At 47.5% G+C, this 16,807-nt stretch overlaps 1 protein-coding gene across 25 annotated transcripts in view; it reads right to left on the bottom strand.

Annotated features, from left to right (window-relative positions):
- APBB2 (amyloid beta precursor protein binding family B member 2) overlaps positions 1 to 16,807 on the bottom strand; it is a 374,271-nt gene that overhangs the window by 15,425 nt on the left and 342,039 nt on the right. The gene's annotated exons all lie outside the window — the stretch shown is intronic.

Below are 16,807 nucleotides of genomic sequence, written 5' to 3'. Positions count from 1 at the left end.
ATCCACATCTCAAGAGCAGCCTCAGGCTCTGTTTGGGGGATTCTGACACTTTTTTTTTTAAACAGCTTTGTCTTTTCCCGTTCCCTCCCAGGTACCAGGCTAACAGATCAGGGAAGCAGAAATCTGCCGGGAACTAACCACCCAGGAGAAAACAAGTGCCTTCCTCTTCTCACTGCGGGGGTCAGGAGATCTGCATGTCTCTCCTGTTTTACTCCCATGAAACATATCCCAAGTCACCCTAAAAGAGCAGAAAGCCTCAAACACGGGGATTTGCAAGACCTCCCTCTGACCTGGAGCGCAGACAGTTCGGACAACTTCCTTTGTGTGCAATGAAATATATGGCTGAGTTAATCTCATCACTGTTCAGAACAGAAATCCAAACACCTCTTAACTGGTTGTTTTAAAACCTTGGCTTTTCAGCACCTGATTTCTGAAAAAGGCTGCAGCAGTAGACAGAATAATGACCCTCCCAAGATATTCCCGTCCTCACTCCCAGAATCTGTGAATAGGTTACCTTACATGGCAAAAGGGACTCTGCAGACGGGATTAAGTGAAGGATCCTGAGAAGGGGCTGTTATCCTGGATTATCTGGGGTGGGCCCAACACAATTACAAGGGAGAGGAGGAGGCACCTTCCTTATAAGTAAAAGAACCGGCGCAAGGGCTACGAGCCAAGGAAGGCACCAGCCTCGAACAGCTGGAAAAGGCAAGGCTGAGTTAGCCTCCCCGAGAGCAGTGTGGAGAAGACAGATGGGTAAGAGGTACCGGAAGGGTGGCTGCAGGACTGAGGGATGTGGGAGATGAGAAGGAGAATCCAGAATAACTCTGAGGTCCCTCCTGGGACAGCAAAGTGCCCTCACACTGGGGACGGGAGGGGGAAGGATCTGGTGAAGGAAGCTGATGTGCTCCAGGTTGGACAATAGTGTGAGGTGCTTGGCGGTGGGGGGCGCCCACCAAGCAGGTGGACACTCGGTCCCTGAGCTCAGGCCTGTGGTCTGGGCCTAGGGGGCAGCTGAGGTCAGGGGAGCAGATGGGAGACTGGAGAATGAGAAAGACAAAACAAGGTCTGGACCCCAAGAAGGAAAGGCGTTTGAAGGGCTAATTGAGGCCAAAGGCCCAAAGAAAGGCTGAAAAAAGAGTGCTGGGAGTAGGAAAGCCCAGGACAGACTGGCTCCAAAGAGCCAGGAGAAGTTTTGGGAGAAGTCCCCTGGGCAGCAGGAGACAAGCCACTCGGTCTCAGCGACGTGGAGGTCTGCGGTGACCTCGGCCTGCCAGGCCCTTCCCCTGGAGTTTGGAGTTTGGGTCCCAGCTTCAGGGTGCGGGAGTCAAAAGAACACAGTACCTCTTCTTTTTCTCCTCCTTTCTTAAACTTCTCATTCTGGAACTTCTCAAACACACAGTAGAGAGGACAGTCAATGAACACCCATGGCCCATCGTTCACTTTCACAATGACCAAGATGTGGCCTAACTCAGCCTTTCAGACTTTTTTCCAATCGGTATTATAATCCTAAAAGTCCTCATGCCCATATGTAAGAGCAATTTAACATTTTCTAAAGCTTTTCCTATATTGAGGGAGACAAGAAATTGCTTTAATTACCAGCCTCCACAGCTAGAGTATCCCTGACAGATCAGCCCAGTGCCACGCGTGGGAATTTGGGAGGACAGAGCAGCAGGCGTCGGTGGGTGTCACCCAGCCAGCTGGGCAGCGCCCGCAGGGGCTCTGACACTGTGCGGTGCACTCGGGCTGCAGCTACCCGGTGCCCACAGCACGGAGAGTGTCACAGCTCAGAGCCAAGATGCGCTCAAATGGGTTCCCATGCCGCCCCCGTGGTCACGCCTCCTTCCAGGGTCTCGGTGTGGTCTATAAAACCACAGAGTTGGCCCAAATGGACCCCGAGGTCCAGTCAGAGCAGGCGCCCGTCTTTTCTAACAAATTCTGCTAGATGCCCGTCCGTCTGAGTCACTGTGTCTGACACTGAGCAACAAGCACCATTTTTGTCCTTTGCTCCAGCTCACTCCTGGAGGCGCCATTTGCTAAAAGAGGTGCCGGTCCCCTCTGGAGTTTTGCCCCATTTATTTCCTGCAGTCAGGGGGATCACTGCATTTCCTTTGTAAACCAGGAAGCGGAAGGTTTATAGCTAAGTCTCTTCCTTAAACTGTAACAGAAGTGAATCAACTACCTTTCACCATTTGCTGGCTAAGCCCTTGTGTCTCCAACTCTTTTTGTTCCTCTCCTTTTGCTCTTCTCCCCAGTAATTATTCCCCCAGAGGACCCACAGCAAGTTCTGACAGGGAAAAATGTCAGTGCTAAGACATCTTACATGACAGCCTCAAATTTCTTAATGGCAAAGAAAACGGGCAAAAGATTGCTTTTATTGTTCTCAGCTGAACAGCATGTAGGGGCTTAATCTATCTTTACGGAATGAATGAACAAACGACTCTTTATTCAAATGTGTTCTATTAGAAAGTAGCCAAAACAGAACTGCTCAACCTTTCCCTAAGTCTCTCCCACCACGACTCTTACATAAATGAAATCTGCTTATGTGTTTATCCCTCCTCAAAAGGTATTTATAGGCACCTACAGACCTCGTAGCAGTTACCCAGGCTAACATTTCAAAGTCCCTCCTTCTACAGCAACCCAGACAGGTGGTGCCTAGAATATATCAGTGGTATAAAACCTCATTTACTTAATGGATCAGGAGCTCCACTGCTGAATGCTCGCTGCGAACCAAAATATATTTTTTCTTAACGATGAATGGAAACTTGCCTCCCTGCAACTTTTGCCTGTGGGATTGGGTTCTGCTTTCTGGAGCTGCCCTCCTCAGGCATGTGACAGCCCAGACGTGTCTGGCAGTAGCTCTCTCCTCTCTTTTCTGTTAGATTCCCTGCCATTCACTCTCTCGCTAAATCTTTTCTGTTAGCGCTCCTGACCAAGTCTCCACGATTTGGTAACGTCTTTCACACAACCCGTATTTTGCTCAGGTCAAATCTGCGAAGGCTGGCACGTGAAGGCAACTGAATAAAGTTAGTTGTTATTATAAGTGAGGAAAACGAAGTCAAAGAAAAAGCCCACTTTGAAATACTGTCTCCGTATCCACGAGGGATGTTTTAATAAATCTTTGTACTGATACGAATATAATAACACTTGTTGAAATGTACCTAAAGACCCTTATCCTCCCAGCTTATCTTTCTGTAGAAGCAATAAGCGAACAGAGTTGTTACCACTGCAGAGGACGGGTCCCACCTGCAAAGGAGGACAGAAGGGCAGCAACCAGATTGGATCTAAACACTCTATTCCCAGCCCTTTATGATAAAGGGCTTTCTCTCCATCTCACCTGCACAGGGCCTGGAGAGAGGAATCCTGTTTTCAGGACTGCCTGCTCTTCTTTGCCTAACTGCTCGTTTTCTGATTGCATTTTGAAAATCTTGTTTTGGGGGGGTTGGAGGAGGAAAGAGGGGGGAGAGGGGATGAGAAATGTCATCTTCCTAAACAGCTAATCCAGAAGGTCACACACACACACATACACGACTTTGTTTTTCAAACTGTACCCACTGGCACGTGCACCATATGTGGGCATCATTAATTTCACAAAGCTCAGGCTCTGGTTTGATAAACTCAAACTCTCCTTCTTTGCAAGCTTAAGAAGATGCTAAGTTTGTAAGCTCTGAAAGGGGCATTCTAGCAGCTCATCACCTGGGTAAACACAAATTCTCTGCAGGGAAACCCTCACCAGGTGCTTTCAGGAGACACACAGAGTGTGCACACAGCAGATCTGAAATTCTACCACCTGCCAATAATCCAGGTGGCTTGGGCGAACCAGAATTTGTAGCCCTCTCTAGAACAGTCTTGCTGTTAATATTCAGAGCAACTGGTTCCCAGCGAGGACACAGAGGGTAGGAACTAGCAAAGATCTGAAAACATCCTTACCATGCACTCTGACAAGAGGTGTGGTGACTTGAGACAAGGGAACTCGTACCCAAACCCAGAGCCCTCATCCTCCAGAAACTTGCATCACCTCCAGGGGCCCAGAGCCTCCTCAAAAGTAGTGAGAAAGTCAATCAAGCTCCCAAATTCTCCTAAGCAGACCCTCTGGAAGACCGACTGTGGAAGTGCTACCCAACCAGCCTACGCCGTCTCCCTTCCCTCCAGCCATTGAGCTATGACAGCAGCTTATCCTAAGGGAGGACAGTGGCCGCTAGCTGGCGCTCAGCCCTGGCCAGGAGGGAGGCCCCTGGGACGGACTCCAGCACAAAAAGCAAAGAGGCCGGCGTGGGTGCCGCTTCACTTTGCCAAGCAGTACTCACAATCATTTTTTCAAGGAGAAAAATTCCAAAACTTTCTCCTTCCATCAAAAATGGAGCTTTTATTAAATGATAGAGCTGAGGAATCATGGAGCTTAAAAGCCCCCAATCAGCCAAATGGTCAGGCTGATGGTCAGAGCGCAGGAGACACACACATCTGAGGTATAAACGCCTTTCCTTTTGGAGGTACAGCCTTTTCATCATTATGTTCATCTACAGGTGGGAAGGGAGAAGAATTCCATAGATGTTTGCTAATAATCCAGACTGAAACTGAGTCAGTCCTTCCAGCTACTGGCCTAGAACCAAATCTCATCAACGAAACTCTACAGAGAAGTCATAACAAGCAGGTCCTAGTATTAGTTCTTCAAGAAGCACAAAAACCCTCCTACACAACACGGTACCTAGCCTGACTATTTCTATCACGCCTTCTCCCTAGCATGCTGAGTAGACTCTGCTCAGCCAGTAGTGAGAGGGACCAAGTTACTGTTCTGACCAACACCTTCCCCAAACAGGGTCCAGCAACAGAGGATCAGGGACCCAGAGGCAATTCCACACTATTTTAAATGCAGGACGCATAACAATGATGATGAGAAAAGGTTAAACAAAACAAAGTTCTGCCTTTGAAAGACAGCATGGCTATGATGGCGGCGACAGGGCATGAAGGCAGCAAGTGAGCTTTGCCAGACACTTAAGACAGCACAAAGGGGGAGAAGGGAAAATTGGTTGGTTACCTCTCTCTGAATCCGGGAAGGCATGAGGGGACAGAGCAGAAACAACACGTTAGCATTCACATGGCAACCGGTGCATAACACAGTCCCGTTAACAGCGACTCTGAGCTCTGACGTCCCATCTTATTTCCCAACTTGGCTGCAATCAATAGCCTTTCGGTGCTTATTTTAGCTGAACTCTCTCACACAGAAGTGTGTATTTTGAGCCACATTACGATGAAGCCAAGAGATGCCAGCTGAGTTTACAGAGGCAACATAGCAACCTGGGGAGGTAATCAAGCCTAAAATATCACAGTGAAATACAGGAAACCATTTACAGTGAACAGCGGCAGAGTACTTATCCTCCTTTTCCAGCTCCACCTGCTGCCAATAAAAAAACATATGGAGGGCTTCCCTGGTGGCGCAGTGGTTGAGAGTCCGCCTGCCGATGCAGGGGACACGGGTTCGTGCCCCGGTCCGGGAAGATCCCACATGCCGCGGAGTGGCTGGGCCCGTGAGCCATGGCCGCGGAGCCTGCGCGTCCGGAGCCTGTGCTCCACAACGGGAGGGGCCACAACAGTGAGAGGCCCGCGTACCGCAAAAAAAACAAAACAAATAAAACCCATATGGAAAAACTGACACGGCAACAGCCTTACCTGCTTTACCAACACTTCTGACATCCTATTAATAGAACTACAACATTACACTTCAGATACTTTCACGGAACTGCGTCCACAGAGAGCAACAGAGCAGGAGGGGGCAGAAGCAGAGCAGAGGGCCAAGGGCGGAGGTGGGACGAGGCCAGTAAACGAGCTTAAAGGTGAGAAAACAGATTTGTGCCGGAGAAGAGAGGGGTGGAAGGTGGAGAGGAGCCGACAGCAATTTGGAGTCTGGGGCTGAACGCTTTGAGTTCCATCCCCAGAGCTGCTCTGAGCTGCCAGAGCAACGCTAATGACGCCACTTAACCTCCGACCCGGAGTGCTCACCACCCCCTCCTGGTCTCAGCACAGCCAATTTGAAGGGGCCCCGAGGACAGAGCCCCAAGTCAGTCACAGGCATGCATCCCACTTGAACAGACTGAAGAGGCGGATAAGGAGGAAAGGCAGAAAGCTGCCCTTGCAGGGGCGCTGTGGCCAGGGTCACGGAGCGGCCAACAGGGCCCTGCGGAGATGAGGGCTGAAATCACGGTGTGGAAGAGCAAGCACGCCCCGTCACTGGGCGGAAAGGTGAAGCTGTCCACCCTGATACTGAACAGCGACCATGACATCTTATCAAATGGGGGGGAAGGCAAGCAAGCAAAAACAACCGAAGTCGCAGATATAAGGTCTTACAGGAAAAAAAACAACAAATGTTTGAGTGTGTATTTTAACGTACGCGTGGCAAAAAATCTGCAACAACTTAACATCCAATTGTCAGCTCTTACCTGGAGGGGAGATTACAGAGGGCTGTATTTAATATATTCGTTTCCACCTCAACACTTGAGGAAAACCACCGTGACATGCGTGCCCCAAGGCGCAGGTAACCACCCTGCGGTAGATGTGATGGCCACAATCACACTCCCAGCGGCTCCCAGACTACCGTTCACCGGGCTCCGGCTCTGTGATGCCGTAACAGCAACCTGACAAGGCAGATACTGCTGTTCTGACAGAAAAGGAAACAAGCTCAGAGGACTCGAGCGACTTGACCACGGTACACGGGAGTCAGCATTCGACCGTAGGCCTGCAGGACTCTCCTTCTGGTCTTCTGGGAATGCGCCTAGGACGGGAACCCCATGCTTCTTCACAGTCCTGCAGAGTCACCTCACGGGGGGGGGTTTAGGTCAACGGGGGGACTCCCCCTCCCTCTCTGAGGCCTGTGAACTTTTGCACGGGAAGAAGGCAGCTGAAAATTCCCAAGAGAGGCCCTTTAGCTGAGTAAGCAGTCAGAGCTGTGTTCATACCCTGCTGGTTACTTACCCTCTCTTTTTCCTGGGGTCCCTCTCTGTGGCCCTTGGAACCTGTTTCCTCGTCAGTGAAAAAGGGACAAGGACCCCTGGCTCAGGGTAATCATGCGAACTCAATTAAACGGGATGGTGTGTGCAAAGAACGTGTGTTCTGTTACAAGTGCGACAGACTACATCACTATAGTTATCATCCCCAGGTCACCTGACGGTGTCATGTCTCAGTTGGGTCGTGCTGGGCAGCGTTTGAGACGAAATGTCTCCCACCGAAGGGAGGTCACTTGGGGGAGTATTTGTGGCCTCTCCTCAGATTTACTGGGCACCACTTACCATAGCATTGAGGGCACCATCTCCCTCCACCTCGAGCCTGCCCCTCTGCACTGCCCCACTATCAAAACCAGTCTTTGGAGGCAATTTAGATCATCGGCAAAGGATCCAAAGACCTGGACTCTAGTCTCAGTTTGAGTAAACACTCTGCAAGTCACTTAACCTCAATCTTGGGTTTCTTATCTAAGATCACATGCTCTTGGAATCTCCTAATGCTCAGATTTTTATCAGAAAAGAATTCAAGTGCTTTGACTCTTACAAAAATGAATGGGCAGCATTTCTCTGATTAACTTTTGATTTATGCCAGGTGCTTTTAATTTTTTATTCTTAATAAAAAGCCTGTGCCTAGTATATTTAAGTAACCTTAAGTCTAGACCCCCAAGGACGCGATCTGTTTCTTCCGTGTATAATTATTATTGGCGCCTTGGATATTTGAAATCAGACCCATTACTAGGGATTCACTTAAGGAAATGACATCGATATGTAGCTACCCTGCTTTTTTCCCTGAGGGCAGTACTCAGAAAAATGACACTGAACTTTTAACAAGGTTAATTTGTTTGGGGTTAATAGACACTGCTCGATTTAAGTGTTGAAGAGAAAAACAGCCATAAACAGGGACTTCAGAGAGATCTTTGAAATGTCATTGGAAAAACGCAGCAGGGTCCTAGTGGCCGCTGCTTCACCAATTCCACACCTTGTAATGTGCTGGGGCAGAAACAGCAGCCCAAAGCTGGGCTTCTGCGTGAAGCGCCATTCTGAGAGCAGGGAAGGCTCAATTTAGACTCAGGTGCAAGCTTACTCCCGTCTCACCACACAAGATGCCAGTGGGAAGAATTCAACCCCATGATGAATTCCACACCAGCCTCACACCCGAAGCCTGCCTGATCTCCATGTTCTCGGCGGCTGTTTCTTGGGAAAATGAACGGAGGAGTAACTGGCAATGTTTTCATTAAAATAAGCCTGAAATAACACAACTACTTGGCATGTGTAACCAGGCATCCAAATGAATAGGAAATTCCACACACACACACACACACACACAAAATAGCATAGCAGAATAACAATGTCTACTCCAGCTCTTTGGAAGAGGACGCATCTCCCCAGCACAGCCACCTACTTCTTATGCAATGCACACCGTCTACTTTTCACAAACTGAGCATGTAAAGCGAAGACTTGCCAGGGTACTTCTCGCTCCATGTTTGCAGAACTCTCTGCTTCGTACTACTTTTTGATGCTCGTCTGCCATCACTGAGAGTCTTTTGAGCCTTCTGAGCCCCAGCACAGACCAGCATTACCCACGTGGCAATGAAGTAAAGACATAAAACTTCATGTCATGAAGGCTCTCAAACAAACTCATGAACCTGACAGTCTCTTTTTCCCCAGCTTCAAGTTTTTTGTCCCTGACATTTATTCACTGTCTGCATTTGGTCAAGGCCCTTAGCCTCTTTGTTCTTCAGTCTCCTCGTCTGTGAAACGGGAGCAATAAGTGGTACTACTCATTTCCTAAGAGTGCTGTGAGGATCTCACCCATTAATCCGTATCAGACTCTCACAGCAGGACGGTGTGCAGTGTGGACCGGATGGGTACGCTGAGTAGTGCCGTTACCAACTGAGGGGGAGGACGTCTGCCAAGAGGAAGGTTTCTAACCTCTTTTGGATCATGGAACCTTTTGGACTCTGATGAAAACGCTCCAGATAGAAATACATACAGACCCACATTCACACACCATCGCAAGGTGGTGGTGGGGAGAAAGTTCAATAATCCCTGAAACTCATTCACAGACCCCTTTAGAATCTACACCCTGCAGGTGAAAGACCTCCGAACTGAACTCTGAGTTTATGCAAATTTACCATCTGGTGTCTAGTGAGTTTCAGAAAATGCAGCTCAGGGAAAGGTTCTGTCCTTCCCAGAACCAAAGGGCAGCAGAAACACCTCTCTCTGACAAGTGTACCTTCCTTTGCAAAACGAGCGTCCTTCCCACCTCCCTGCTCCTGTCTCCCCCTATCCCCTACCCCAGCACCAGGGAGCCTGTTAACTGGTGACTAGCAGACACAGGCCTTAGCATTCCAACTAGAATAAGTGTGAAGTTGTGGATCTAAAGTGGTTTAACGTTATTGAAATTCAAGGCACATTCTTCTAAACAAAGGACTTTCTCATGCCACCAGAGAGAAGACACAATAGTTACCAGTCAGCTTACTAATGAGGCAAAAAAGGATATCTGAGAGCAACCAGGAAATGAGAATTTCTTTTAAGTCCATCTTTGAAGACAGCAAGAATTAAGGAGCGTCTGCTTTCATCTGTGCTGTATTACAGTTAAAAACAAAAACCAAAAAAACCTTGCTTCTCTGAATATCTGAGCAAAAAGAGAATATACATACACAACTTATATTGAGTTCTCAAGTGAGAGATAATTCATGCCACATTATGGTTTCACGGTATAAAGTTCAGGGCACAATCAAAGGATAAAATTAATGTAAAATATACCTGAATTGTGAAACCATGGGCTGGCTTCCTTCCTGAAAGTAGAGATGGTAAAACAAAAAACAAAACACTTGATACCCAGAAGGCCCCTATCTGACAAGATTTGAGAACAAGGGAACATTTAAAGACTCTGGTACAGAGCGGGGAAGATGACAGTTCCCCGTACGGGGAAAGTGGTTTCCATGCAAGAAGTGCCACGAGGGCACCAACCACTGGCAGGGTACAGGCCAGGCTCTGAGTTAAAACCACGGCAAGCCTGTGGGTGAATTTCCTTCAACTCCATGCACCCAGTCTCACGGAGGGCCTCTTGTGGGGAAGACACATTCTTAAATCTGTTTCTGAATTTTCAAGAGGCTTTAGGGCTGTACCTATATAGCCAATCCCCATTCCTTTGTGCAGACAGAAGGAATACTAGTACAGATAACACAAAAGGCCAAAAGACATTTGGCCTCCACTTACCTTATGGAAACTTACATGTAGATACAAGTATCCCTAATACTCTGTAGACTCAATAATACCTACACAAAAATAGACATCAACACTAGAATGAATGATTGCTAAAAACAAAATAACACCAGCGGTTCCCATTTTATTCAATCTGCCACCCAGCCAGCCAGGCTCTGTTCTTGGTGCACATTAACGCCAAGCCACACAATACCCTTGAAGGGGAGCCTCGCGACTCTCATTTTATGAGAGAATCTAAGGTTCAAAACCCCCAAGCTAGAAAGTGGTGGATCCACAGATGGGAGACAGGTTGGCCTGGCTGGTCTCGCCTTTGCTCTGTGTTTTGGGGGCACTGAGCCTGCCTCCTTCCCAATGAATGGGCTCTCCTCAGGACCTCACCCCTTGATGAAGAAAGGTGGCCTCAGCTCTCTGCTCCTGTCTCCATCCGTATTGGATGCACCACAGCTGGACCTGGTGACAAAAAATTGTGTTGTGGGACTTCCCTGGTGGAGCAGTGGTTAAGAATCCGCCTGCCAATGCAGGGGACACGGGTTCGAGCCCTGGTCCGGGAAGATCCCACGTGCTGTGGAGCAACTAAGCCCGGGCACCACAACTACTGAGCCTGCGCTCTAGAGCCCGTGAGCCACGACTACTGAGCCTGCATGCCTACAGCCCGTGCTCTGCAACAAGAGCAGTCACCGCAGTGAGAAGCCCGCGCACAGCAATGAAGAGTAGCCCCCGCTCGTGGCCCGCGCAGCAACGAAGACCCAATGCAAGAAGGGAGGGAGGGAGGGAGGGAGGGAGGAAGGAAGGAAGGTAGGGAGGAAGGAAGATCTCCTGGTATTAAGAAATTGTTTAAAAAAAAATAAGTGCTGTGTTTGGTCTAAATAACTTTGCAGGGCAAAGGCTGAGGACTTCATTCTTTACACAGCAGACACTTACCCTGTTGCTCCCCTGCTTATGACTCTTCCCCCACCCAACCCCACACTCCCCATCTAACTTTCTGACCTCACTTCCTGCCTCACCCACCCTTGCTGGGCTCCAGCCATACTGTGTTCACAAACACGCCCACCGCTTCTGCCTTGGAGCCTATGTGCTCACTGTTCCTGCTGCCTGGACACTGAGTCCCCCAGATCTCCCATGAAGGACCCCTTGTCATCATTACCTCCAGAAGGACCACCCAGTCACCACCAACCCTCAAGGCATCTAAAACTACCCTGCTTATTTGTTTACTGTCTGTCCTTCCTTCTGCCCCACAGAAAAGTAAAATCCGCGCGAACAGCAACGTTTCTGCCTTGTTCACTCACCACCATGGGTAAGTGTTCACTCATCACTGCCTGGCACATAATAGGTAATCAATAAATGTTTTTTACTAAATAACTAAGTGGCATAAACAAAGGTCTTCCTCCCTTATTCCTGATCATGTTGGTAAGAGAATAATGCCGTGAATAATAGGGACTTGGCTGGATTTCTTTTTCTACTGCTATCGTTTATTACAGCCAGCACTTTAATAATGGCTTTAGTTCACATTCTGTTCTCATGTCAATGAGAAATAATGTTAATAAAACATATATTTTATCTGAATGGGCAGGAAGCGAGTTCTTAGAAGATTATTAATCTCTTGTGACTCAATTTGAAAGCAAAGCAAATCTATACTCTGATCATCTCCAGCAGAAACGTTTTCAGAGCCCCTAACTAGGTTCCTTCTTTCGAACATTTGTCTAAATGAAAAACGGTTCCTCTGCTCCTAAAGAAATCAATATATAAATTTCCCTTGTACATTGATTTCTATCAAGAGTTACTGACTCCCCAGATACTCTTCTTTATCTTTGTACTCTAAGAGAAATAAACTTTTGTTTATCATTTAGAGAAAAGACCCCAGACAACACATTTCCATACACGCAGAGGCAGAGGAAGTACGGAGAGCTGGACTATATATAAGGCCGCACAGAGCATCCCCCCAATGCCCCCCGCATCCCCAGCCGGGAGATGCTACACTGTCTGAGCAGGGGTTAACTTCTGGATACAGTTTGAAAGAAGACACACCGTTCCTGTTCGATGAGGTTACTTCTTATACACAGCTAGCCTCCTTACTCCATAATCTTTTTTCTTTTCCCTCAAATATAATAAATCTTTAAAAAAATAAAACCACAATCCCATCACAGTAGCATCCTGTTTTTACTGTCCGGGTTCACCTTCCTTTTATGGTCCATATGTCTTCACACTTGACAAACAGAATTAACATGCCATCTCGAAGAAGCTCAAGCGTGGGTTCAGGGACGTTCAAATGACGGTCTGCCACAGAAGTACCCCTACCAGCCTGACCTTCTTCAGAGTGCTCTCTGGAGACTGGTTTTCAGAGCACCATAAAGCTGCCCAAAGGTGACCGGGCCTTCTTGCTTCCAAAGGACAAGATCTCTATTTCAGTTGTCACTGTGGTTTCCACTCAGGTCCTCCTTTACATCAGGGGTCGCAAACGACGGCCCCAGGACCACAGTCCAACCACCCGCTGTCTGCTTTTACAAACAGAGTGTCACTGAACACAGCCGTACTCCTTCATCTCCTACTGCCTAAGGCTGCTTCTGTGCCAGCGTGACAGCGCTGAGGAGCTGCAACGAGACCACAGAGCCCCGAAGATTTAATATCTGGACTTTCACAGAACAAGTGTGGAGCCCTGCTCTAGATGTCGGCCTGATTCAGAGGTGCAACACACAACATGGACCAACAGCGAGACTAGGGCCAGCTCAATGACTTGTGGAGCCCAGTGCAAAATGAAAACTCAAGCCCCTGCGTGAAAAAATTATTACGAATTTCAAGATGGTAACAGCAGAGCAGTGAACCAAGTGTGTATTAAACCCGTTGCGACGGGCTGAGATGGCGGAATAATCCTTCTTACAGGTGACAAACTCCAGGGCCAGCTGGAAACTATTCCACCCAGAAGCAGGAGTAAGAACTCTTCCAATTTGCAGCTTTACAATCAAAATATCTTTTGCTCAACTAAAATGCTACATGGGTGCCTGAAATGAGAACCAGAATCAATACAGGTCTCTGCTCCAGCCATTTGATTTTGGAAGAGTCACTAGCAGGCTGTGACTCTTCTTAGAATGTTTTTCTTTTTTCTTTTTTCGGGGGGTGCGGGGGGCTGGATAAAGAACAAAACACACTGGACTCCTTGAAAACAGCATTTTCCTGTAACCTGGCAAACAGATGCATGCTTTGACGTGACAGAATCAGGTCAAATCAGCCCCGATTGTCAACGTATTCTCTGCAGCTACTTTTCCTCTATCATAATTACGTCAGCTGTCATAATTTATTCACCCCCAGACCCACATGTTCCAGGCTAACACGTCCAGGCTTCCAGATCAGAAGGGATGGCAGCCCAGGTCACTTCTGCCCCTTCTCATCTGCCTAAAATTCTGACTGCAGGAGAAATATTTTCTGCAAACCCAAACCAAAGATGGTTTCAAAACCAGAGTTAACTGACAGAGACACTGTAAGCTTTCATGTTCACGAATCGGAAGCCGGAAGGAGGGGCCCCCCCCCAAAAATCCCATCAGAGACCAAGTATTTCATCTCTCTAGTCTTTAGATACAAGGAAATGGCTTTTCTAGCTCGCAAAATGCACAGTGAATTTCCTGCAAAGTTACTAAGGAATGTTACTCTTTCTGATTTTAAATAGATACAGAACAAGTCTTATTTACAACAGAATATCTGTTGTTGGAACAATGGAGGATAGTGTATATGAAAGAAACAACTTCAGATGCAATTATCAACGGTATCTTCTAAATCTGGAAGGAAAGGTAGAGTAATTCCGTATGGATTAAAGCTTAAACCTGTCTTCTTTCTTACTTTGATCCTTCATTTTTATGACAGAACAGAGAAAATGCTCAAAGGTCTGATAACCAGTTGAGAAGGAGAGTCAGGGCACCGAAGGGTGAAAATGTCCTGGAAAAGTTGGCCAAATGCACAGCACTCCACTGGGTAGGGCCGCTCATCTGCACTGGAGAATAAGACAGAATTAAGTCAAGGTCTTGGTATAATATAAATTGAACGTGAGTCGCTCATTGCTTAATTGTCCTTATACAGTCATTATTTCTATTAATACATATATCCAACAGAAATAAACAATGAATCTAAAAATCCAGGTACGGTCCTAGGTGACTCCTTGTCCTGCATCTTCCATAGTCAACCCTGCCAGTTCAACCTCCACAACCCGCTTCTCTTCATCCCCTCTGCCACCACTTTGATCTTTCCCGGACCAGGACTCAGTAACTGAACCCTCAGCTTCCAGCTCAGCTGCCGACATCCATACCCCTTAATAGCATTCACTGAGATCTTTCTTCATGAAACAAATTAGATCATGGCACTCCCCTGGTTACCACCTTTCAGAGGTTTCTCATGGCATTACAAAGAAAATTCAAACCTTCAACCGTAACCAAAAAGCCCTGTATGATCTTGTCCCCCAGGCCCCAAGCACCTCTTCCACCGCAGCACGTATCACTGGACTTCCCGCTCCGGGCTCCAGCCACCCTGGCCTTCTCTCACATCCCTGAACATGCTGAGCACCCCTCGTCCGTCCTCCTTCCTCCTGCTCCCGTCACACACCTGGCTTCTTCCCAGCTTTCAAGGTCAGCTCAAATGCCACCTCCTAGGATGGGCTGCCCCTTGGTGGCCCCTTTCCCCACCGAGGTACTCTCTCTCTGTTGCACTGTGCTGTTGACCTCACAGCACCCATCATAATCCGTATCATCTTGCTTCCTGAATTGTTTTTCCAGCTTCTCTCCTGCCTCTTTGAACCCTATCTCTCCCACTTCCTCATGTACCTCACGAGGTGCCTGACACACGGATGTTCCACATCTGCTGAAGGGCAAATTAATCTATAGATTATAAATATCAAGTACGTGTGATAACCATAGTTAAACCCTAAAAGCAGAAAATGAAATATTTCACCTACATTCATTCAACAATTCAATTACTTATGGAGAGCGTCCTATGCCAGGTACTATGTTAAGAACAAAGGAATTCAAAGAGCTAAGACCTTCTCAGAAATGTCACAGTCTTTATTTAAAACAGGCAGTTGAAAAGGACAAGTTCCACTACTATTTAGTATGTTTTCACATGACCCTAGGGATCTGTGGAAAAGTCTGAAAGCCCAGACAAGTAAGAAATCCATGAGAAGTAGAGAGTGCATGATAGGGGTTTCCCAACCACGTTCCAGGTCTCTAAACCCAGGAGTCACCTCAACCCCTGGGAAACTGGGGACAAATATAAAGCTTAGCTCAGTCAGTGGTCCAGAATGAAGTTCATTTCCCTGAGGGGCTGTTCAAGATGAAAGCTACCGAGGTGAGACTAGGAGACTGCATGAAGGATAGTTTTTGAAACAGACCGGAATTACCACATCTGAAAAAACAATGCCACTGTTCGAACTCTTTGAGAACTCAGCGTCTCCTGGCCCTTCTTGCAGTCCCAGGCTCCTCTGAGAGGTATCCACAAACAAGGCGAGCATGTTCAAGAAGACAGAGTCCAGCGCACAACGACCCACTGGTCTGATCAATACCTCCATCCTTGGCGCGGAGGTGACTTTGGCCCCATCTGTTTGTACCTACAGCCTGGGCTCAGCTGACCTCCCGGGCAGCAGCTAGCAGCAGCATCCTCCTGGCTCACCTCGGGGTCATCCATACTGCTCCCCAGGGATGCTCCAGTTCAGAGGACCCAAAATGGGTCCTGTGCTAGAACAGTGTGAGCTCCAAGAAAGCAAGAAGGTACTTGTTGCATTTACTATTTGATCATTAGTGCCAATGCCAAGCACATAGCAAGTGTTCAATAAATGCTTGCTAAATAAATTATCCCCATTGCTCAAAAGCCAGGACTTGTTAGAACGACAGAAAAACTCATAAACGAACCAGCAGCGGTCAGAAAGGTGGGTTCCTGACCAAACCGGCACACACAGCCCATGCCTTCACTCTGAGTCAAGTCCGATAGCACTTTCTACAACGACAGTGGCTGATGCCTTGTAGAAAGTCTTTCCCCTACTAAGCTTGTTCTACACATCTCACTTTGGACAACAAAACTGCTGGTGACTTATAAAATTACAGACAAAATTTACAAATACAGATTTAGGGCTGTTCTCCTCACAAAGCATTATGTATCTAACTTCTTGGGAAAGGCCTCAGGACACCTCTGTCCTGAAAGGCTTCACAAAGCAAATAACAACTCAAGGGCAGTGGCAAAGATCTGAACTTTGGGGAGAAAGTGTCAGAGTAAGGCTGGAGGAGAAACTGACTGCTCCACGGTCTAAGGAAACCAGAAAGAGAACAACATGAGGAAAGCAGGCGGAATCCACCATTCATGATACTAGTCAAAGCTAGGCTGCAGCTGCAGTTATAAAGAGAAAGAAAAGACTAATGAGATTGCTCTTCCCCCGCCTCTTCCCACCCAAGGCAGTAATGAAGATTCACAGCTAACACATTAACTGGGGAATCGACAGACATGCCTGGATACAATACTGGTACAGGGAAATAGATAATACACAGAAAAGACACAGATTCCCCGAGAATCCAATCAAGTGTTGTGTTCAATATTTAGATCACGTTTTTCTTAAAAAAAAG

This window comes from Monodon monoceros, unplaced genomic scaffold (genome assembly GCF_005190385.1).
Source record: "Monodon monoceros isolate NGI ecotype Baffin Bay Population unplaced genomic scaffold, NGI_Narwhal_1 Super_Scaffold_20, whole genome shotgun sequence".
Classification (NCBI taxonomy): domain Eukaryota; kingdom Metazoa; phylum Chordata; class Mammalia; order Artiodactyla; family Monodontidae; genus Monodon; species Monodon monoceros.
This window is presented reverse-complemented; position numbering and strand designations above follow the sequence as displayed.